Here is a 25901-nt window from a genome sequence, read left to right as displayed (position 1 = left end):
ACCATCAAGACGTTTAAAAAAAATAATTAATTTAATATTTTATTGTTAGTTAATTTTTTAACCAATTAATTTCTTTCAATGGCAGTCAAACCAATCTTTAAGTACGAATATACATACTTATACAAGAATTATAAATACAAGATCATGTCCTTGGTTAGTACTAAGTTCACCCTTTACCAAATAAAATTATCAAATGTCTACTAATTTTATTCGGCCCATTCGCTCGGCCCTGCCGCCATTCTGCGTGCGCCTTTATGACATAACTTTAATTCGGATCGGATTTGAATTAACATTCCCGCTGAATATCGCTTCCAGTTTGATTGCGGTCCTAATTAGAGACCGTGGAGGAATCCATTGATTGAGTCACCATACCAAGGAATACTAAGTAAGAGAGAGAGGCTTCCGTGGGTGTGATAAGATAATGCAGCCGTTTTAATTTTGTTTTTATTAGCTTGATTTATTACGCAGCGTGGGACGTCCACCCACAGGTGGACCGACATCATAAAGGTAGCAGGAAGGCGCTGGACGCAGGCCGCTACCAACCGGGCAACACGGAAAGCATGCTGAGATGATGATGATGATGATGAGCTTGATTTATATCACTACGCAGTACGCATTCTTACGCCCGCATTCACAAACATTACTATGAGGTCTCACAGTGTGCGTGAACGCACAGGGTTACATGCGAACCAATCAAAGAGCTCTATTCAACGCTGTGCGTTCGATTTGCAGCTGCAAGCATAGTTTGTGAATACGAGCGTTAGTAACTAAAGATTCGTAGTTGCTACGAATGCGTAGTGACTAAAGATACGTAGCTGCTACGAATGCGTAGTAACTACGAATTCGTAGTTCCTACTACGAGTACGTAGAGTGGTGTTGTCAAGTACTAAAGTTTTATATCTGTGAAAAAGATATTCGAGAAGGTAATCTAAATTGTAGTATTATGGTCATCAAATTATTTAATTAGTTTTAATATAATTCCTGTATAGGAAAGATTTGAATTTGTTTGTTTGTATTGAATAGGCTCCAAAAATACTGAAACGATTTGAAAAAATCTTTCATCATTAGAATCTTAAATTATCCCTGGTAAACATAGGCGGTACGAACTTCGCGTACGAAGTTTTGTGAGTTTATGTTCGTACTTTCTTACGATGATAAGCATTTCGTATGTAAATAAGATTTTCAAAAACCCGTTTTTTAGCTAGTGATTAATTTTGAGCTTGAATATTCTCATAATCAGCCTCGCAATAATAATTTTAATACATTTCACCCTGACAAGATGTAATAAGTGGGAAGAGCCATTCAACGGGCAAATGCCGTGCACACATAATGCATGTATTATGTATGTGTTGTATGAGAGCTTTTAGACATCTGCGATGATGTGTAATTTTTCACCAGGGCAATCAGCGGTTTCCCCTTTTTCCTTGTCAAGGCAAAAGGCAGTGTTTTGGGGTACCGCATGGGATGAAAGAACGTTTTAAAGTAACGTGCTACTTTGTTTGCGAGTGTTGCCGAAACAGCTAAGTAATGAAAACACGAGTTTTTTGTACCTTATATATAGTAAGAGTTGGTAGGTATGTGGTAGAGAAAGATGGGTCAGTGAGTTATATTTTTTATTTAAAAAAAATTTAGGCTCGTAATTTGATATTAAGCATAAAATACGATTCATAGAAGATTTATGCCTATTTAAGAAAATATTTAATGAATATTTTAACTAACTCCATCTAAATTTCAGTGTAGGTACAATCGACGGCTCATTAGTTAACATTTTCAATTTTACAACAAAATAATAAAATAACAAAAAAGTGTCCTTCGACCCTTCGACATAATTGGTGAATGCATCTTCATAATCACTAATTAATGTTAATTAAGTTTTTTTTATCCATATTCAGTTGTCAAAACGATTCAGAACCCTCTGAATCAGGTACACGGACACGGAACCCCTCCGGATCAGGTACACGACTGTAAGTAGAATTTTTGTACATTTCATTCGCAGAAATCGCAATAAGTACGCCCACAGATTAATGTCTAGTCGGATTTGTTGCCAATGATTGCAGCGTCTGTCTGAGGCTTAACACTCACTCTGCGGTTGTTCGACATTTCTGGTGTATTTTGAGATATTTTTTGTTGTGAAGAACGTGAAAGTAATATGAAGCGACTCACTAAAATGCCAATAGGAAGAAGGGTTTTGAATACAAGCATGTGATACATACAGCTTAGCTTTGCATTTCCACCATTCTGCATGAAGAAACAGATTTAGATCACGCAATTTTCTAAGGAGTTGATGGCTTCGTTATTGGACCATCAATCTTGGTATCTTAATATACCAACCAAAGTGTGTAAGTAATGCCACAGAATAGATAATTACAAGTAAAGCATTTTAACTAATGTTATTACTCTCGGCACCTTAAGAAACTTGCTCGCAACTGAAAAAACGCTGTAGGGTTATCCATATACCTACCTAATTGAGAATGTAGATGACACACATGAAAAATGTTATGTTGTTTATCGTAAACAATACGGTAAGCATTCTCACGTAACGTTGAAGCTGCCAAATCAAAAGTCAAATTCATTCTCTCAAGCATGCATTTTAAATGACCAATTTAACCCGTGTTCTCACCTCAAAATTCCATCCTTTTTTATTCCGTATTTTTCGAATTGCGATACGCAGCGATCGAAATATCGAATGCGATCGTCTGTCACCGGCTTAACGCTTTCACGGCATTCATCGCGATGTTTCATGGCACATTGCGTCGATGTGTTTTGATGATCTTTCCCTGGTTTTTACGGGGAATCCCCTGTTTGGAATATTTCTATTCTGACAGGTTTATGACACTCACGCTACGCTTTCCCGACGTGAAATCAATGCGGTGAGTAATGATTGTTCAGTTCCTGCTGTTGGAACAAAGACTTTGAGTTTGTAGGGTCTTTAACAATGGCAAGTGTTTTTTGTGGCAGATTCGAACACTTGGCACTTTGAATTCTATTTCGTTCGATAAAGTTAATGTACTTAATTGTATTTCGGCTTTTGCTTACAATGCTCACATAACAAATACAAGTTGAATATTTTTTGTAATACATTCTAATCCAAAGCTTTTAAAAATAATTAATCACCGACATTACATTTGCTCACGCTACGCCTTATTCATTACTAATTAATCCAAACATAAAATAACTAAACATCGCTTTTTCTATTAATTAAAAAGCCTCAGTTTCATTTCATATCAAATTCAACAAGAGTGCTTTAACCTCAAAGGCAACAGTAAACATCTGCGACAGAGACAAAATAGAATAACTAATGGCATTATACAAGTACAGCGCGAAAAAAAATCCTTTGCTCGTCCCTTAACAGAATAATGCACTTTTACGGTCTGCAAAAACATTCTGCATATGCAGTGGATATACGTAATTCGATTGCGGTCGCTAGCCTAGCTCGGATCGCGGACTGGACCGTAGTGATGTGATTGTGTTTTGGAATAGTCGAGATGTGGGCACAAGTGTGATTTATTGTGTACTAGGACTTACTTGCTTTGATACTTTGTTAAACTTTTTTAATTTTTTTTCAATATTATTATGTACTCGTATATTTCTGGTTTACCTTTATGCAATTTCAAAGAATTACAATTTTATTTTACACTTAAGTCTGACTATGAAGACACTAGATACAATAGAAATATTGTTTGAGGCTACGTGTTTTAGATTATTTTTATAATGTAACAATACTAATTATGGACAAAGTCAATCGACTACAAGATCTTGATACGCAAGCATCACCTCTTATTAAGCCGTCCAAACTCTATCATACTCGAAATAATCGATTTGATACCCGAGTCCCGATATGGCGCGGCGCTATTCGTCCGCTTTTTGACAAGCCATCGTTAAGGGAATCTGTCGAATTATTCTCATGAATATTTATCCAGCCGTCTGGCCTGAGGCATCGAGTAATGGCTCCACAATCGTTCCTGCATTTCGATTTTCGGTACAGTGAGCACGAACCGATCTGCGCTTTGGCAGCCCTAATTTGATGTTATTTCGGCACTAGTGTACGTTATAAATCTAATTACAGATAATGACGGTCTCTGTATTGGTTTAAATAAGATTTATCTTTATTCGAAGCTCGTAGGTATGGTTTAATGCGATGTTATATTGGCATGAATTTTTTTGTAGGGGAGAGCGGATGATGGATCAATCAGTGTACTTTATTAAATTATGTTTTTTATCTGGGTAATTTTAATAAAAAAATGTTGTTGGTGATTTCATTGACTTACTTTTTAGAATTGGGAAAATACAATTCCTCAATTTGTGTAGAAATAGCCTAGGGCAGGGACCTCTTATTATTTACCATCTCAATAGATTATTTTATTGGTTTCAATTAAGGCAACCAAACATAATTCCTACAAAAAGGATTACAGGGCCAAAATGAAGTGAAATCGTACAGCTGGTTCTAAGCATCAAATTAATTATGAAATATTTATCGTACTTTTAATCATAACTTACACTCCTTACATAAAACAGTCGTTCCTAAGTTAGTTCACAAAATATGTACCTCAAACATTATACCTCTGTCACCACAGATGATGGTAGCATATCATGTACCGCCATTATTGCTATCCGTACATTAGTCCGTATCGGATCGCAACGTATCAGTACGCAGGGGATCGCGAGGATCACGGCTCTAGCGTATCGCACCAGCAGGGTTACTCCGATGCTCTGTTTACTAGTTTCGGGTCTTTCTGTCACTCTTGCTCATGATGGTAGCGCGCTTTGTGTGAGAAGGATGGCAACATTCGAAACTGAATAACGTTTTTCGGAGTAGCCCCCAGCTTGGGTGGAATCTAAGCGCATCACAGGTTTATCTGACAGCTCGTTGTGGTGCGTGGAAGAATGGATTAAGTGCGGGTGTGTATTACGGTGTGCAACCCACACATAGTCAATTAATAAAATTGTTTTATTCCGGAGGAAGAATCATCTATCACGATGAAGTTAAATAATCGTCAGTATTATCAGACTAGTTTCTTGTTGCAAAATCGCACATACTCGTATATTCACTAATATTATAAATAGATAAGTTTTTAGTCTAAACTCGATTTAAAGGTTACTTACATCCATTGGACACAGTTTTAACAAATAAAGATATCATTTTCAATTTTTCAGTGAATGGTACTCACCTATACGTCTAAAATATTATTTGTGAAAACTGTTTTTTTTCATAATTGTTCCAATTTTATAATTGGTTTCATAGCGACTACAAATGATAGTTCATTTCATACTAAGTGTCCACAATACAGTGGGCCACAGTTCCATAGTACCTACATAAACCGATCAATTTGACGCATCATTTAAAATTGCAACGCATCAAAATTCGTCGTAAAATTTGTTTGCCCTGCAGTGTCCATAAAACCATTCGTATAAAACTGGTACCAGAGCGATGTTCACATAAAAATAACTGCCGAAATTTCCATTGGTTCATAAACTGTCTACGTCGCCCTTTTAGTCCCATAAAATACAGGGTGCGCATATTATTTTACGGGTGATCTATTTATTAGGGACCCCTAGCGATGTTATAAACAATCTATTAATAAATTAAGACCGTGTCCTAAGGGATGGAGGTCGAAGAGAGAGAAGCCGAGTCGGAAATATTACAAACTATCTTGTATTTTGACAATGTAATCTATGGAATTAAAGCTCTATTTACAATTAACAATCTGGGAATAAAACTGTGTTCAGCCTAAACGCCCAACTCCTTGGTCGCGTGACTGGCCACTAAGATTTTTTTCTTCTTATTCGAACAGTATCGATTGTCAATTGATTTTTTTATAGAACTTTTTCGCGGTATAATTTTAACGAGTCAAAAAAAGCAAAATTGTTTCTAAATTTTTTACGAAAGATCTTTTTTAAAATTCTATTATTTTATGTTGTAGGAGTATTTTAATTTGGAAAATGAGAATGTTGGAGTGAATAAATAAATCGGGGAAAGATATCCCGACTGCCGCCCGTCCGGATATCTTTCTCCGATGCCATCTGCCAGCTGATAGAGGTACAGTTGAATACAAAATATCAAATTATGAGCGACGCGACTCATTACACTATTTGACACCGCCGACCATCACGAAACATTACCAAAATTTAATATCGAGTTAACGTAGATAACTCGTGACAATCCGACACTCGTCGCATTTAGAAATCAATTTAATAAATGTCACTTTCACTGAATGAAATGTCACAAGTCAGGAATCAACTAGCTAATAGATTTTTAATCAATTTAGTTTCGTAGCGGCCATTTTAGGGAACGCCATAGTTAAGATTAAGCAGACAGCCCACTACAAAACATGTTGGGTAGTTGAACAGAGTCCTTGTATGCCAAACCTTAAGCTGTTCAGTTGATTAGTGATTTCGGATATTATTGACCTGGTACATAAGATAAAAAAATAATAAAGAATTTTGATTACAAAAATAACACTTTTTAAAAATGTCTTTATGAGCATAAATACTCATAAGCATTGACGTGGAACATTTTTTTTTAAATGAGGTTTATTTCGGCCATCATCTTGTGGAGAACTATTTAGTGTAATTTCATGACTTTTCTCCTTTCTCTGTGAGTATAGCGAGCGCTGGTTGGCCGGTTTGAATTCGGAATGAGCGCACGAGCAACGGCCATCCATCACGGGACCGCGGGCCGGCGCCTGACGCGTCCAAATTATGATTTAGATTTTGCCCTTTTGTCGTTCGACTGCCAGTGCTGTAATGACGATTAGACGAGTAGTTTTTCAGCTTTTCTTTTGTTCTTTTGTGTCGATGACTTTTGTTTTTTTTTCATTGTTATAAAGAGGTAGGATAATAGGATGAATAGGTCTGTTTTTTGTAATAAGAGAACAAAATAAAAAATCATACCGATGTTAACGTGTAGATTGTGGGACCGATAGACATTAAGGGTGAGTTGCACCACCTAACTTTGACCATAACTATGACGATAACCGGTGTTTTTTGTATGGAGTTTGACAGATTTTAGACGTTTGTCAAAGTTAAACTAAGATGGTGCAACCCACCCTAAGACTGAGTAGCACCATCTAACTTTAACAGTAACTATAACGATAACCGGTGTACTGTTTGGAGTTTGACAGACATTTGACGTTTGTCAAAGTTAGATTAAGATGACGTTTAACTACAACAACAACACAACAAATAGTCCAGTTAGATTGTATACCAATTCATGTCTGTTCACCTAGCTTTTCACACAAATTAGTTACCTACCACACTCAATGCCTCAATAACTCAAAACACTCCACAGCCTTGGCAGCAATATCTAAAGGTAAGGCCTTGATATCTAAATATACCCTCAATATCAAGCTCTTATCTAAGCCGAGGTGGCACTAGCTGGATGTGAACCCATAGCGCCAAAAGCTTTGTATTGGAAACTGCGATAACGCTGGCGTCGAGTTATCGCCTCGCTTTGTCAAATGAACGGTTTAACACCGGAACGTTTTAATGGCAGTTAATGTTGAAAATTTTGTGATAATAATTCTTGTATTAATACCAGGGATGTTTGGATATCCGTAACCGTAACCGAAAAGTTCGGACATCCGAAATAAAAAAATATCCGTAATCGTAACCGATTCAAAAGTTTCGGATGGTTTCGGATGTAGGCATTTTAAATTGTTTTTGTATAGCATTATGTAAAGGCATAACAGACTGATTTACCTTTATAATGCCATCTAGTAGTTATTAATTTTTATTTTTTTATTCGATTTAAAGTGTGCGGCCATGAATGAACCGTGTTGGACAACTATTGAGAATTGCATTCTAAAGCACAGATATCCGTAACCGTAACCGAAACTTTCGGATATCCGAAATAAAAAAATATCCGTCACCGTAATCGAAACCGGTATAATATTAATTCTATATCCGTAACCGTATCCATAGCCATAACATCCCTAATTAATACATATTTAAGGGTTTATTGTCAATGTGCCAAAGATTCGATTCTTCACAAAAAAATAATAATGTGAAAAAATAGAGATGTTACATGATTATGGGCTCATATTATGGTTAGTCAAGATCTTTAATTCATATCAGTCCTTGAATGTAGGTACTCTTGTAAGTCTATAACTAAATTTATAAATTTCTTATTAATACTGCAATTGTTTATATTAATAAGAAAATATATTGAAAATTTGACATGTAATGATATTATGAATAAATAGAAGAAACAAGAATAAGACATTATGAATAAATGTCTTATTCTTATTCTTACAGAATCGACAGCCTATCAGTGTACGTATATTTTTTATGCACTTTTAAGATGCCACAGTGCTTAGTTTGATATGTTCTACTCAAGAATAAAGTAATAACTTTCTGAATGCACAGGTACTTCAACGTAACTACTGAATTGTATTCTGTAGACTTCGACCAATCATTTATCTGGACGTGTCTCAGACCAGAGAATACAATCCCGACAAGTGAAGTAGATTCCGAATGTAGTCGTGGCCTAATAAGTTCCAAAGTTTACAACTAGAGGGCGCGTGGGCTGCATACACCGATCAAAGTGCAATTCAATAAGCCGAGGAAGCCAAGTTTGGCCTTATTGCTGCAAGCAAGATTCCTGTACTAAGGTAAGTGTGAAACATTCAATAATGGCAGTTCTAGGTATGCTTATTAATTTGAAATGTATGACATATTATTCTCTTCTTATTTTTCTTGTTTTACTTTTATCAATTTTGTTTTTAAACTAAACGACAGATGTAAATTCAGCGTTAGGTAAGTATGAGTATAGTTGTTGCAATTCATGAAGGCGAGTGAGTTTTACATGTGTGGTGGCTCGCTACAGTGTACGGTGTTTTTCAAAAGTGTGGAAATTACACTATCGTTATGTGCATGTATCGTTATCGTTATGTACACACACACAAGTAAAGCTCACTCGCCTTCGTTAGTTGCAAGAACTATAAGTATTAACGAGTAGCGTGTCTAATTTTTGGCAATGGCTTTAATATTTATAAAGTGTCACAGCATATTAAAAAAAACCTATTTTGAATGGCTTCAAACTGTTCAATTTATAAAAGGTCTATTTTTCGTAAATTCACACGTCTTGTCATAACTTCAAAATGCATTGTCACCCTAATGACTCAGCCTGAAGTAAGCTCGTGAAGTTACTTCGAACTCGAGTTCCTAAGTTCAGTCTCGGAACTTGAACAGTACTTCTCAAAGCGTTTTATGTCCTCAAAGATGTATTTTGAAAGACAATAGTGGTTTTCGTTTCTTAATGAACTGCGTTTTGTAAATTGTAAAGCAAAATAGAGTTCATTCTTGTACAAATTAATTAACTGTTCAACATAAAAGTAATATTAACATAGTTCAACAAATTACAGAATTAATGCCAGAGCTTCGTGATATTTTTGTGTAATCCCAACTAATATTATAAATGCGAAAGTAACTCTGTCTGTCTGTCTGTCTGTCTGTCTGTCTGTCTGTCTGTCTGTTACGCTTTCCCGCTTAAACCTCGCAACCGATTTTGATGAAATTTGGCATAGAGATAGTTTGAGTCCCGGGAAAGAACATAGGATAGTTTTTATCCCGGTTTTTGAAACAGGGACGCGCGCGATAAAGTTTTTCTGTGACAGACAAAATTCCACGCGGGCGAAGCCGCGGGCGGAAAGCTAGTCTAATAATAAAGTCTTCCGTTTTAAGAAAACATAAAGTTTTTTCTTGCTTTAAGAATCGTGTTCGAGTACGATATCCTCTATTATTTTAAACTATACAATAAGAAAAACTGACAACGCTATTCATAAAATGCTTTTTGAGGCCGATGTCATCATTCTGATCTGCGTCTAACATCTCAAAGCAAAACAAACAATAATCATCATCACTCCAAATCGCTGTGAAACCAATTTGTTTCAATAGCAGCCATTCCAATCCTTTTGTTTTGTGAAAAATGATAACTGCAAATGGCTGTGATTTTCGAAAAAACAGACGTAGCTGAAAAGATGAGGGGCCAAACAAATTATACTGTCCGTCTTAAACAATGTAAACGATCATTGGATTTAATTAATCACGAAATTATGTAACGAAAGGGTTCGGGTCCATGGATGCGCGATTGTGATAACAGACTAATGATTTGGCTTGAGTTGTGAGCCGAAGCGGACTGAGTTCGCACTTTTAGTCTGCGGGCACGAAACTAACGACGGGCGAGCGATGGCGGGGCGACGCGACGGCGAAGCGACGGCGATGAGGAGTAGTATCGCGATCGTCCGACTCCGCTGCCGCCCGTTTCGTGCGCGTTACCATATACTGTCAATGTTGTTGTGTATGCATCGCCGCCGCTCTGCCGTCGCGTCGCCCCACCATCGCTCGGCCGTCGCCAGTTTTATGACCGCAGACTTAAAGTTGCCTTTTCAAGGCGAGAGTGAATAGGCACTTACAGGGCAGATAATGTACTAACCTAGACTGCATCTCACTTAACACCAGGTGCGATTACGGTCAAATGCCTGCCTTGTTAAGCATAAAAAAAATGTAAGAATAGATCTAGATTCTATGTAATTCACGCTCAAGTTATACTGTGATGTCTATACCAAAGATTACTAATAAGTTACTCCATACTGTAACCGATTCAACAATAGCCCAACGTCGTCAGCATATATGGGACTATGGATTCCGTAGTTTGGACTCAGTCGTCCGCTGAAATTCCGATTCACCACAATAGTGTGACTATTGTGTGGTTAGGATTGGTGTTAACCCACGTATATCTTTAGATTGGGGGTTAAAGGAAAGAATAAATAACTAATAGACCTATCTACTCCTGTTTTTTAACACCACCAAAATCTTTCCCTCTGATAAAAGCGACCGATGACAAATTTATTCAGTAGATATTAACAGACCTTCACAGATGAACAGAGCTCCCTTTAGGAGTATTAGGATAAGATAATAAAGGTAAATTAGTATAATAATTATTTGTGAATAATTTATAACGCCCTTGTACCACACAAAAACCTAGTAGAGGTTAACGAGACGGCAAATTCTGAAAAACAAGCGACCCCCGACAAGGGTCAGACAGTGAAGGTACAATTAAAAAGGCAGTGTAAGCCAGGATTAACTGGCGGGGTAATGAGACGATGCCCTGAATAAAGGTAGGTTCACACTGCAACCACGACATGTAAAGGACCACTGCATTTATTTTCGAGAGCATTCGTCGGAAGGGCCGGCGCGAGCCGTTCAATTGAGGACAAATGAAATACGGTTATCGAAAATCTCTGACACTCCGTAGTATTTCCATGCGCACCTAATGAAGCGCAACTTTCAGTTGCAAGCACCTAAAAGTTACCCTAGACTGCATTTCACTTAACATCAAGAGGGTGATTGCGATCAAATACCTGCTCTTTTCAGTATAAAAAACAGACGACAGCATAAGTATTATTTTATCAGACTATACATTTTAATTGCAAAATTGCTTCTATTCTATCTAAATAAGAACTGTGTTAAACTTACGTTTGGCGTGCTGTCATCTATAGGTAGGTAAAAGGGTGCGCTTCATTAGGTGCACTTTATTAGGTGCGCTTGAAATTGGTAGCGCTTCAAGGAATACCTACTGTAGCTGTGTGGATTCACCTTAAACTCGGGATATGAGACGATTTCGTGAATAATGAAGGGTGGTGCATACGATACCCTTATAATCCAGGGATATGATTCCCATTCCGATTGTCTTACCCTGTAATTTGTTTAAGTGGGCATTAAGTGGTAATGCCCATTGCCGATATTGTTGACCATCTGTGCTTTGTTATTGAGCACTTAATTTTGATGTACAGTGACTTTAATTGATTCAATTAATTTGGATTTGAGTGCTTATAGTGGTAAGACGAGAGCACATCATGATAAATACTGTAAATAAACCTATATTACTTGTCATAGCCACCCACAAGGTGGACCGACGACATCCTAAAGGTAGCAGGAATGCGCTGGCCGCTACCAACCGGGCAACATGGAAAGCATTGGGGAAGCCAATGTTCAGCAGTGGACGTCCTATGGCCGAGATGATGATGATGATGATGATGACTTGTAATAGATTACATTTTCCTTCAAACATGTATGATAGTAAGTAGGTACGTCCAAAACTATAGGTATGCACAAGAATGAGTGCTAAGTTGCAAGATCATTAGTAGCATCTTAATGAAAATTTTAATGCAAAATCTCCAGAGTAGTTATGACTCTAAATATTTCAATAGAGATTCATATTATCAGTTTCGAGTGAAATCTTGCACATACCAAATTACTTTATAGAAATGTTGAATATTTAACCGAAACACCGACCAATTCAATAACTCATGCTTTATTGCCAACAGAACAATTGGATTCCAGCAGATAATTATTATTGTAGCATCCACACGAGTTTCGGTTTGTATGGAATTGTAAATGTTGCCCAACAAAGGCGAACTTAGACTAATGTTGTTCGAAATAATTCCAGGGTCTAATCAGTTAAGCAAATGTATTGGAGACGGTACTATTCTGTATAGTTCGGGTCAAAAGAATCGAGGTTTTCTTACAAAGCCGAATAATATTGATACGAAGCCGTCTTTGTAATCTTTATTGTAAAAGTTATGAGTTTATTTGCTTGGTTGAACGCGATAATCTCTGGAACTAGCTGGTTCGAATTGAACATACTTAAAATATTTGCGTTGGATTTTATCAAGGAAGGCTATACTTATTATAGGCTATAAAACATTACACTTTGACCAACAGCAATAGTGCTAATATTATGTATTTTGTGCCAATAGGAGCCGAGATCCAATGAAAAATGTTGCATAAATGGAAAAAAGTATTCAAGCTATATTTTCACGTGCATAAAGACGCAAACACAACTAGTGTAGTGATATAAGTAAACCTATAATTGATGTGAATTGGTGTTTAAGAATTGGTACTGAGACACATTCACAGATGAAATTTATAACAGATTGATATAACCTTAAATTCCTAAAAGATTTTCTTATGCCCGTTTTCACCATCAATCCCTAATTTTAAGTGACCTCTATATACCTAACAAAAATCCTGTTATTTGTTAACATAGGGGTCGTTTAAAAAATAGGTATTGTTGCTGAAAACGGGCATTACTTACTCTATCAATTTATTACCGCGTTGATACACAGCAAAAGCTGGGAAAGATTAATCTGTTTAGGGTACCCAGAGATCTAAGTAAGGCAAATTGAAACGGAAATTTACTCAGCGCACCTTGGAGCCTAAACAAACTAATAACCTCAACTTAACGTCTGATCGCGGCTAACAACGTAAAAGTAAAAAAAAACAAGTGTCACTCTTGGCCCGTTCGAGACTGCTTTGGCCAAGTCGCACTGGGACGCCAAGTTCCACGTAATATTCAGTTTCATAAGAATATTTTCACTGTATTTGCTATGCTTTGTAATATTAATTGTAATAGCAATAAACCAGTCATTTTTATAGTTTTATCAATTTGTTTTGCTGTACCTATCTCATGACAGTAATTAAATAAATACGAGTAAATAGGTATGTACTTCTTACATTTGGGATATTTTCAACATACTAATGAAACTTAAAAGAAATACAGCAACGAACTAAATGTTATCGCCTATATCGCCTATATAATATGAACAGATAAATGAAAAAAAAACGCATATTTCATAAGTTATAAAACACTGTTTGTTTTCCGAATAAAGTAAAATAAATAAACTAAATCGTCGTTCAGTTTTGTTAATGTTTTCCAATATTTAAATTAATTATGACTATTTGCTATAAATGACCAAACCACAGCCTCCCAGTGAGAGCGTGCCCCATAAGTTTCCACAATAAGAAAACCGTCGATGGAGTAACAAGTCGGCGAATTTTCCTCTGCTCGTTTTTCCAGGAATCAAGTTGGAAATATCGACTTGAAAATTTCTAGTTTGTTAGTTCGAAATGACACCGCGGTTCGGATTGGATTATTTCCAGTGCAACTGCGGTTCGATTTCGCATCTCTGGTTTTAGAGCCAGAGCACACGATGCGTTGCGGCGCCGCACCGCAAAGATTTCGCCGTATCGCGCGACGCGGTGCCGCACCGCTCGTGTGCCCGCCACAGATATTTCTATGTAAGAGGACGCAGCGACACCGCTCCGGCGTCGCACCGTTGCCGCAACGCATCGTGTGCTTTGGCTCTTATGATGCCGATTTAGTTTGTGATGCCTAATAAGTATTTACTGACCGCTGACTCTCTCCAATTTGGATTATCTGTCGCTTTTTATTTAAATAATGAGAATAAAGCGAACTCTATAAGAGTCCTATCCTCTGAAATGCTGTCTTTGCATTCGCAGCAGAAAACATTTCATGTGATTCTGGAAAGCGAAAAAAGTTTCGATCGAGATGGTATCACTTGAACGAATATTAGTTTTCAAAAAACGTACAGTTTGCTTTTTGAATTTCTCATTTGGTTTAACTCTTCACAGAGTTTTATAGATAACTTTTCAAGTGCTAGTATTTTTTCTGACAATAATACTCGCATATTCATACTTACGATTTATCTAGTTATGCTTTGACATGTTTTCCTTGATACGTTCTTTGATGAAAAACTACATAAAATATTAGCTGAAACAACTGGGTCTGGATGGTTTTCTTTTCTCAATGTAGATTTTTAACGTAAAATTATAAAGCGAGTGCGGCCAAATACCTGCTTAGTTATTTAAATAAGAAAACTTATTCTTAATCTAAATGATACAGACGATAGCGATATCGAATCTAGCCGGAGCCCATAAAAATGTGCTCACATTAAAATAGAAATAAAAATTCTTCCGAGTACATTTGGGATATGGCTACCTTTTTATTGGTGTCAGCAATTTGTAGACCCAAAGTGGACTTTGGTTAACAATGTCAAAGTGTAATATAGTGATGTGCAGGTGTGGTCGATATTGGCTGCGATAAATTAGCTGCGCATGATATTATGCTAATTTAGGTTAGTGGCCGTCTGAACTGCAACGATGGCTTGTAGACGAAATTAATTCCTATACAGTATATAGGGTGTAATTTTTATAGTTGATCAAACGAAAAGGGTTGATTCTACCTAATTCTTAAGCGCTTTTTTAAAACAAGTTTAATATTATAATTTTTTTAATTACAATTTGCGCTTGCTTGTTGTTTGGCTCTTAGCGGGAAATAAATGACTTTTACAACTTTAACCCTCATTATTAACAAAATATTAGTAGTTAAAAAACGTCTACATTAATCCTCTCATGTAGGTCTCTTTATTTACCAAAATCTCTCACAGCACATATTACATAACTTTTCTAGCAACATAACTCAATATTTTACGACTTCATATGAGTCTAGGTTCTTTATGAAAAAAGTTGGGCAGAGATTCAAGACTGCCTAATATCTTCAATCTATTTATGTTGCAGATAGCGTACTGAATTATGTTAAATATTATACATACGTATTTACTCGTGTAACTTTGTTCTTGGCATCGAAATGTTTTAATTTTCGTTTTTCAGAAATGAATGGAAAAGCTCAACACATTTTGTCAAAATGTTAGTTGTTTTAAGTCTTAGTCTGAGTTGCACCACCTAGCTTTGACCGTAACTTTAACGATAACCGGTGCTTTTTGTATGGAATTTGACAGATTTTTGACGTTTGTCAAAGTTAAAGTAAGATGGTGCAACCCAGCCTTAGAATTTAATGCTGACTATGATAATAATCTGTAGTTAAACTACGAAATTCAACCGCTGGTCTAGCGTATTCAATCCGTCGAGTCTTGCTGAGGGCAAATGCAAATAACACCCGTATTCACAAACGATACTTGCCTAAAAGTAATCCGAAGTAGATTACTTCTTATCTCACAATCTATGAATAATATTACTTTACTAAATTATAATTCGAGTAATTACATTTTGGCATTGGATTTGGAAACGTGTCTGACCGTAATATGACATGCAATCTGATTACTTAGTAAATTAAGTATAATTTCTAATATATTTGTACAAACAAACTAATGATATTATGTTTCGCCAACGAAAATATGATTAGAGTTAATTTTGAAATCTGGGGGCACGGCAGTGCCCCCGCCAAGTCGAGCGCGAAGCAAACACTGCCGTACCATCCTTTACTGGAACCATTTCGCCGCATTTTCAGGCCCCTATTTGAGAACCTCTGGATAAGACCAGAACGCAGAAATTTTCGTCATCTAGTAAGCTATAATCACATACTTTAAATCCAAAATTTCAAGTCTGTAGGTCATTTAGTTCCGAAGTTAAGCGAAAGCAAAGTTTCGCATTTACGACACTCACTCACTCACTCACTGATGATCATCAAAATAGAACTAGTACTTCCCATAAACTCAGAGAGCTGAAAGGACAATGTTCGTTCTCCATACATTGTTCGCCGTTAGATCAACAGTGCCGAAAAAATACTTTCTAGGTTCTAAATGACACAAATCTTTATGTAAGAACAATTATTCCTGGCGGACCAATTCTATAAACTTATTGATAGCAATATTGTTATCATAACCTCTTACTTACTAGTATTGTATTATATTATTTTATGCACATCGATTTGGGAGATGTTCTGTATTGTAGTTGTCGCAGCCAAATTGTATTATAATATTGGACGGGTTTTGGAAATAGCTCGGCGTTCCACTTTTATGATTTACTTACTTACATTTTGCACGTAAATAAATAACATGAGTCCTATGTTTACTTTCCACTCTTGACATTTAACACGTGACTTACCAAACTAACTATCTCCATGGTTACCGTCTTAGTCTATGCATGACTAGGGATTGAACAACTTTTAATTGAATATTATTAACAATTCTCGATAATTATTATCGATTGAAAAATATTCGGTATTTGAATCGAAAGATATATTCAATTTTATCAATATCAAAATATTCAATTTTAATAATAAAATAAATATTATTTACTACCACCTATGAAATGTTCTGAAAATTGCCTGGAGCGCTCCCCCAATCCTGGGTTTTCCCTTTCCAAGCTGAGAGGACATCATTTTGGTTCTATCGATACATTATAAAGGTACTTAATATTTGAAATGTATTACCAATTATAGTTATAAGCATTTTGAGCGAATAAAACTTTCAATTCTATTAGAACTTTAGACATTTCTCTCACTTTAAGCGGCATTGGATTTTTCATCGGATTTTGAAACTGTTACAGATATATTAAAGATGATCCCATATTGTTGTCATTGTCAATATCAGTATTATGATCACAATTCTTTTTATTTTATTCATGACCTTTTAGACCAGTTGGACACATTAGATAGCTTCTTGTAGTATCGTGCAATATATTTTTAACTTTTAATTAAAATCTAGTCATACTGTAGCAATTTGGACGATTTATTTTATTTACAAGATCGGTATCTTATTGTCTATGATGACCGCAGTCAACATCACTATTACATGGATTCCTAACAATGAAGTACGGCATTGCCTTGTGCCGATTTTACATAGATTTTATCGACACAAATTATGGAACTTCATAGGATATGGAGCAGGCCACGCCCTAAAATGTCCGGATGTCGTCATAGTATTATGGAATATCTACATATAAAAGACTTTTATTATTTCATTTTCTAATCCTCAAGTGTCCGTTACAATCTAATTAATATTTAAGTATTCAAAAAGTAAGAGATTAATTTTGATACTTTACTGCTGTGCCCAGGAATCTGAGGCGGTTTCTGACAATGTCCTTTGGCACAGAGTTAGGGTTTAATGGCCACATAAAGGGAAAACTATAAAAACTAGGAAAATCGAAGATCTGGAGTAACCACATTCATAATTAATACGTCTCCGGCACCGTGGTGTTCGCCTGTATCGCTCACCGCTAGATGGCGCTAGTACTAGCAAGCGGTGTCCATATTTTTTTCCTTTCTAGAGCCCCCCGTCGATTAAGTTGAATGTTGTGTAATTTGCATTTCGTTGACTTCGTTTATTATATTGTTAGGTTCGCTTAGGTTATGTTATTAAAACAATTCTGATTCGTTGTCCATTTTAAAGGTCGTTGAGTTTATTTGTGTTTAATATCGTAAAAAAATGTCGATAAAACGACGACGTTAAATAATTTTGCCACGTTCTACAAAAAGAAGTGAAATCCCACCAAAAACATTCTGTAAAAAACTAGCCAAGTCTCGACGGAGCTGCTTGTTTATCTCTAAAAAGTAATGAAATCTAGACAAAGTCGTGCCAAGTCTATGGTTCCTTACTGCGATTTCTTTATTATTATAGTTAATGTTGTGTGACTTGGCCGTTGAACCATACATTATAAATACGCAGCTTTACTGAACCTACAATTGACTGGTTATTGTTGAATCAACGTTTTCCAAGTGGCAATTTTCCATCGTCAATGGGTAGCGGTTCTGGCGACAGATTGGTGCAATGGTGTCATGGAGCACCTGGTTTTGTCACCCTTCAACGGCCAAGTCACACAACATTAACTATAATAATAAAGAAATCGCAGTAAGGAACCATAGACTTGGCACGACTTTGTCTAGATTTCATTACTTTTTAGAGATAAACAAGCAGCTCCGTCGAGACTTGGCTAGTTTTTTACAGAATGTTTTTGGTGGGATGGACTTTTAGCGATATTACTAAAACTAAGGTACGTAACTAATTACAATGTATTACGATGTGATTAGGTAGTTTGTATTTTCTTCCTTGTTTTTACTTTAATAATTGTCACCTTTACTAAAATACCAACTTGGTATATTAACGCCCGTATTCACAAGCATTACTATGAGGACTCACAGTGCGCGTGGACGCACAGGGTGACACACGAACCAATCACAGAGCTCTATTCAACGCTGTGCGTTCGATTGCTTTACTTAAGCAAGCATCGTTTGTGAATACGAGCGTAAGCCTTATCACGATAGGAGTTTTAAAAACATTTTAGATATCATTAGTAAGGGTTTGAAATCCAATTTAGTACAGAGGTCTCTATGTCTACCCACAGTATTTTGGTTACCTAGACCACTGAAATGATTCAATTTAGAAAGACCCTTTCTAGGTAAATAATATGTTATCCATTTCATTCAGGACTTTGTGGTAATTAAATGTGATTAATATAATATTGGCAATCCTAATTTTATGATTTTAACCTTATAAGTCTCACTTATTTATTTAGTTTGTGATGGAATTCGTTGCTATAACAGCATGTTTAGTTTCTAGAAAAGTCGAGTAGACTAAATAAAAATCTATAAAAAAAGTCATGATCAAGTAAGTAGGTACTCACGATGAATTCACAATCATCCATGTATGTTTTAATGTAGGTATACATACATTCATAGATTTTAAATCTTCGTATTGAGGACATAATAATATATCTAATTAATGATGATTTATAAATCTTTCTGCTTGACTTCTGGTTGACTGGCAGAGAATCCCACCCGGCATTAAATCCGCCACTTGTATTTTTTTTATCCACAACGAGGGAGCTCTTGGCCTGTATCTCACCTAATGGTAAGTGATGATCAGGCCGAAGGTGGAAGCGAGCTTCACCCGGAATCCTCAATTACCTTGCGTTCAAAAAGCTTCAATAAATAATGATATTATGTCAGTGTTTATCTTAGTTAATTGCAAGTAACCATAATCAACATTACTAACTATTGACTCAATCAACCCAAGTCTAAACCACAATGCAAGTGCAGTCTGTTATGTTGTCTATGGTTAACGAGTCGATCATTACTATGCTAATATTGTATGTTTATCATTAAGTAAAGTACAGTAATGTGTAATGGTGATTAGAATCAACATTGCATCGATAGGTACGATATAATGATTGGTTGAAGATAGTTTACTTTGATATGGTAGGCATTTAAAAAAGTAGGATGCGTTTTAGTAATATGTAGCAAGGAGAAGTTTATTTGTTTTTCAGGTCTTCAGCAACTGCTGAATACTGGCCTCCTATACAATACAATATACTGGCTGACAATAGTGACTGAGTTTCTTGCGGTGCTTCTTCTCAGCACTGGCCCATTTTTGTCCCGAAGCAGTGGTAGGGTTAATACTGGGACATTTAATGGTGCTTTTTAAAAGCCTATTTGCAAAAATTAATGAGTTTTATGAGAATTTTTTAATTATTTTAATAGGGCTTGAGACTATCGTGCATTCAGACAAACAATTACAACGCCATCTTATGTTACATCTTAGTTAAGGGGTGATATTATGTAGGTATGACTTACAAGCTATTGGAATTTTATTTTACTAACTGTTATCAAAAGTTTTCCTTTTTGTGACTATTTTTCTAAACAAATTTTCGTGCGTGTTTAATTTGAAATTACAATTTGTGAAAATTTCGAAAACGTTTGTATTTGACCGTAATAGAAAATGTCGGAAATTAAAATGAATCCCCGGGATACAAACGCTCCTACAAACGTGGAATCCCGGGATTTAGTGCGAAGCGTCCTAATTATGACACATTTGAGTTGCGACTCGACGATTGTGGGTCTTGATTCATAATTAACCTGTGACGTACCGTGAATACGATTATTTTGCTACAAATTCTCGTAATAATATGTCCCAAATATAGTCACGTTTTGGTACTGCAGGCTACTAATTATCGGAATATGTTCCAAATATAGTCGCGATATCAGCTTTGTTTACTGTTAAATATAGTATTCTGTTCTATAAAGTTTTCAACAATCTACCAAAGATTGCGGTCGTATGTTCAAAGAAAACGCAAGGACCAAAAGTATCAACTGTTGTTGCAGTAATTTGCTGGAAAAAAATAATAATTAAAGGATATATTCCATAGTATATTCCAAAATGTATTTAAAAGTATTATTTGGGCATATTTGTCAATATAAAATTGTTTTTTAGTGTTTTAGTGCCTCTAGAATAATTGACCTTCCCATATTTCTCTACTAGCTCTCTTATTCAGAAAATATTCCACAGCTCTACACAGTAATGTACTCGCATAATTCGATGTCTCCCGAGCTGTCTGAGTAATTCCATATTCAACGATATCGGCTATCGCAGGCGATATTGATATTTGACAAATAAAGTAATATATCAGCAGCATTAGGGGGCGCCCGCCATAATCCTGACCGATAAACATGTATGGGTGCTATTATGTTTATTGCCGAAATCTTTGGGGGCTTGAGAGTGCTGCCATTGTGAAAAATGTAGTTAGTACAGGCCAAGTATGTCTTGGCCAAATTATTTAGTACCATTGATTTGTCATCGCCCTTATGCAAGATGACGTCATCGTGATCAGGTCATTTAGTCTCCACTTCGACGGAAAGTATGGTGGTGGTCAGGTCAGGTGATGTAGGACTCTATAAATATCAACAAACTGAATAAATACAGTTTTTTACAAGTGTCACATCAGACTTAATTGAAGTAAATGTGCTCATAAACATAGATTAAATAAAGGCTAGATAGATAGGAAGCGCACGAAAAGTGAGGCAACTTTTAGTAGACCATTCTGGTCCACTTGAAAATTGAAACTTTTTGTTTTAAATAAATCTCTTATTAAATAACAAATACATAATAATATTTAATTACGATGAAAGTGGAAAAAAACCTGTAAATTTCGAGAAAATCGCCTTAATTTAAACATTTTTAACAACGTTTTGACAGTAATGACATAAGATTTGACAGTAATAGCATAAGATTTTTGCCTCAGTTCTGACGATGCGTTTGTATGAAGATTTCCATCTAGGATTTATTAATCTAAGCTTATAAAGTAAGTTAAATAATTTTTGAGATGATTTAGAAGTAAAACAAAAATTACCAATTCCGATATTGATATTTGCCAATAAAGCAATATATCAGCGTTATAAGAGGGTCGAAGGCAGCTATAATCTTGACCGATAAGCGTGTGTGGGTGCTATTAAGTTTATTGCCTAACTTGGTGGTCGTGAGGGGACGTTAATGCCGATCCGATGTACAGATATACGAGTAGGTGATGTATAGCTATGCAAACTTTTTACTGATGTCATATCGTGACGGCCATTAGGCACTGGCAACCTGGAAATGGAGTTAGGAAACCCGGAGACTTTGATGCAATATTTAAAAAGTCAACCTATAAATAAAAAGAAGTTAAAACTGTAAAACGTAAACGTGTTAAATGTAAAACGTGACGATACTCGTAGCTATATAAAATATTAGCTCGCATGGTCTAGTTCATTTTCTTTTTAGCAGCTGGTCAACTTGCAATAAATAGAAGAATTTAATCTCAATCCAAAATCCGTTTCATTAATTGTCATTTAGTAAAACCAATTGCTGGTGACTGAACTCTACTGGAACCTTTGGAATTTCTGGTGGACGCGTCACATTAGAGCCACAACCGCGTCGGTTATATAGCTTTAATACAGTTTAAAGCTGTATATCAAAATAATGTGGTTACAGTGTGCGTTTTGCATTACCTACGCAGCACATTAATGTAAACGCAGCTAAATGTGCCATTAGAGGTAACGACATTTTATGGCGTCATAAAGCGGATTTATAACACTATCTTTAGAAACCGTTAATATTATACATTACAGGCTTTTTAGGAGTTATAACGTACCCAAATACGAGTATTTAAACAATACCTAATACGTTACTATGTTTTAAACTATCAGATTTGACTGCTTTGCAAGTGGTAATTTATTTACTTAACTAATATGTGAAATTTATGCCCAAAAAACTTGGTTTACTTTAGTTTCTCTAATAGCTAAAACTGACCCATCAAATATTAAACAACTATTTATTATTAACATTTAATAAATCTCTATTTTGTAGAAATGTAATTTAGCCAGTGTAACCCTTATGTACCTACTTACTTTTAACTCGGTCTTCACTCCTTCATTAGTAAATAATTATGATGTAAGTACGTACTTAATGATATAGTTCCGTAACTCACCTGAAACAATAAAAAAAAAATTGTTAATATACATAAATGAACTATGTCTAATGGTGGGCTTACAAAGTAATTCATCTATAGATTTCGGGACCGCTGCCATATATAAATATAGTTTTGATTATAAAAAAGAACGCTATAAGAACTAAAACATTATTTTAGATTGTAACTAATAAAGTGTTTTTCTTATAAGAAAGAAGTTCACTATGATTTGAAACGGGCAGTTAGCCGGTTTATATGGCTCGAGCAGTTGCCAAAATGGTCTATACTTCACATCTTTCATCAGCCAGTATGGAAAAGCTTTCCAAAAATTCCAATTCTGGAAAATTTATAAAATAATGGCCACTAGCTGTCCCAGATTCGAAACATTGTCAATTACTGGAAGTAAAATGGAATAAATCGAGCTTTGGAGTGATTTCGCTGGAAAATCCTCAGTGGAATAGCCATATTTGTATAAGTTTGATTGAACTTTTGTAAAATACTGTTGTAGTTTTATGACCAATGGGGCTGCCAATATTTTAGTAGAGCATATATTAATATCAATAAACATTATATGGTTTTAGTGAAGTTTATTTTTGAGTTAGAAATGCCACTAACTGTTAGCATGGAGGACTTGGTTCGCTTTTCAGATGTAATGGTCATAATGGTGAATGAAGTTAATATGGACTTTTTGTAAAAACAAAACAACAAAAGAAGCCACTGTTTTTACTGCCAAGCGCGTTTATAATATATCACTTATAACATCTGATCAAAGTGTGAATCTTCGACCCTATCGCTGCACATCGCAACTCCAACAAACTTGTGCATTAGAGATGACACCAACTTTCAGAGATGAGGGAAGAAGTCTACGAAACAAAGCTTGCTGTTTCCTTCACGATCTGATTTTGTTTGTATTTGTTGAGCCTCGAAGATTTGTCTTTATTAGCCGACAGAAGTGTGTCATATAACTGCACTAAAGAGATGAAAATATCACGAGTATACTCGTTCAAGAATGTTACAGGCCTAAATGTAGGTATTTTCAACGAACAAAAACAAGAAAATACAAAATATTACCGATACAGTATTGTCTGTAATAACTACCTATTTTTACAGTTGATTTTTAATGCCACAAAGTTGTGTGGTTTCAAAGAAGGAGAAAGAAAAATCCCCTTCTGAAAATACTACTAACCATTTCATAATGTCACTAAGGCTAGTGTAGACGAATAAAAAACATATCAAACAGTCTCCATCTCCTCTCTCGTTACTACTAGACGCGTGGCGTAAACGTAAAACAAAAGAAAATCGGTTTCCTAAAATCAGCGCATGTAGCCCCAGGTTAAATGGCACCGAAGACAGCGGGGTCGGAATCTAATTTGGAAATGCATTCCTGCTACGGTCTTGGTGATGTCGCTTTACATTTTTAAAACGGTTGTTTTGGGGCGATCGTTGTTAGTGTGTGTGAGATTCGATTGTGTGGTTGTGGTTGAAGTTTTGTTTGTCAATTGTTTTGCCACTTCAATGGATTCTGTTAGGTTTCAATCTCCATGGAGTGAAATCGATTTGGCAGAAATTCCGTAGTAGGAAGGATTTTAGATTCGCAATAGGAGTTGTTAATTCTGCTTCTGTATCTGACGTTTAAAATTACAGAAGGCGGCTGAAACTAAGCAAACGGAAACAAAAAGACCCATTTACGTTAATGCGTATAACGTGTTTGGATCAATTTATCAAGCGAAGAAAACGGAGGTTATTCAATGGTAGGTTCGGGTCTTAACCGAAGCCCTTCGGACGACATTGTGTTATTATTCCATTAGCCTATGGGTGTGTAGAGCTAATTGATGTTATTCCTCTTGTTTTGTAGAGTTTATTGAATTGAGTTTTCTAATTAAATAGTAGGAATAGGTAAATAACTAAATTAAATTTTAATTAGCATGTTTTGCATATTTCAGTTTTAAATTGACAATAATTTAAAAGACGAAATATAGCTAGAAGTAGGTGAAACCATTATTAACGGAAAATATCTTACTACACGATTGGCTTTGTGTTTTAGGTGTGAAAACATGAAAAACTACAGACAGAGCTACATTACATTACATTTAAATTAATTTAAACGCATTTCAATTAAATCTTAAATACATGTGATTTATTTTCATATCTTGCTTAGTGAGTTAATTTTATGATTGTCAGAACTTTGAGTAAATCTAGTTACGAGTACACAGTTTTCCTAAGTCATAGTAAAAACTACGTCTATGGTCTTTACAACTTTTCATTCCCCACAATTTAATCGCCGAGTTCCTCGCAAATCGTCCAACCCTTCAAACACTAGAAGAACATATTAAATTAAGGAACGCTGTAACTTGTTCGGATAGTTGCCGAGTTCCAGCCGCGGAAGATTTCACTTGTCAAACTTAAAATGATTTAATTTAAAGCATTTAATTCCGAAGGTCGTTATCGCCTTAATTAAGATAAGGAAGGAGGACACGGGATTTTAGTTCTTATATTGATTGGAAAAGGAATCGAAATTGACTGTAAATTCACGAGTTTTTTATAAGCATGTAGGCTGTAAAGGACTAAATCTAAGAGCGGTTAATATGGCCAAATAAATAAATGATATTTATGAGCGGTATGTTTATCTGACTTGGAAATACCTTGGAATATACCTATATCATATCAAAACACTCAGGCGACTCTTACTTAATAAAAATACAAAGAAATTGATTAAGTATATTGAGATCGTAATCTCAAGTATAACTAAGAAAGAAAGAAAATACTTATTTATTGCCAGATTAACTACTTAGTACACTACAAAAAGACTGATCTCCACCCTAGGCATTGCCTGTTCTGTGGAGGAAGGTTTCACGATTCACATAAAATATTTGTACGGCTAAGCAGAAGTGTTACTAAGTACTAGAAACTTAACTTAATCAAATGAACAGAAAACTTCGCCGCCATAATTTTCTCGTAAGTGCACTATTCCGTTCCAATTTAAGGCAAGTTGCAGACCTCAAACAATCACATAAACATGCTCTCGTGCAGTAAACTGCGCAGTTTAGGTGCGCGCCCCTCGTTGGCTTCCCTCCGTTCGTAAACAA

The 25901-nt window shown here is 35.7% G+C and overlaps 2 protein-coding genes across 2 annotated transcripts in view; one reads left to right on the top strand and one right to left on the bottom strand.

The window, feature by feature from the left end:
* Window positions 1-25901, bottom strand: part of LOC135080028 (semaphorin-1A) — a 451301-nt gene that overhangs the window by 134906 nt on the left and 290494 nt on the right. The window lies entirely within an intron of this gene.
* Window positions 3185-25901, top strand: part of LOC135080026 (uncharacterized) — a 258168-nt gene continuing 235451 nt past the window's right edge. Inside the window, exon 1 of the mRNA XM_063974696.1 lies at window positions 3185-3189. The gene's annotated coding sequence lies outside the window, so the exon portion shown is untranslated. The remainder of the gene's footprint in view (window positions 3190-25901) is intronic.

This window comes from Ostrinia nubilalis, chromosome 17, assembly GCF_963855985.1.
Source record: "Ostrinia nubilalis chromosome 17, ilOstNubi1.1, whole genome shotgun sequence".
Classification (NCBI taxonomy): Eukaryota; Metazoa; Arthropoda; class Insecta; order Lepidoptera; family Crambidae; genus Ostrinia; species Ostrinia nubilalis.
Note: the sequence above shows the minus strand (reverse complement) of the source record. Positions and strands in the feature narration are given on the sequence as shown.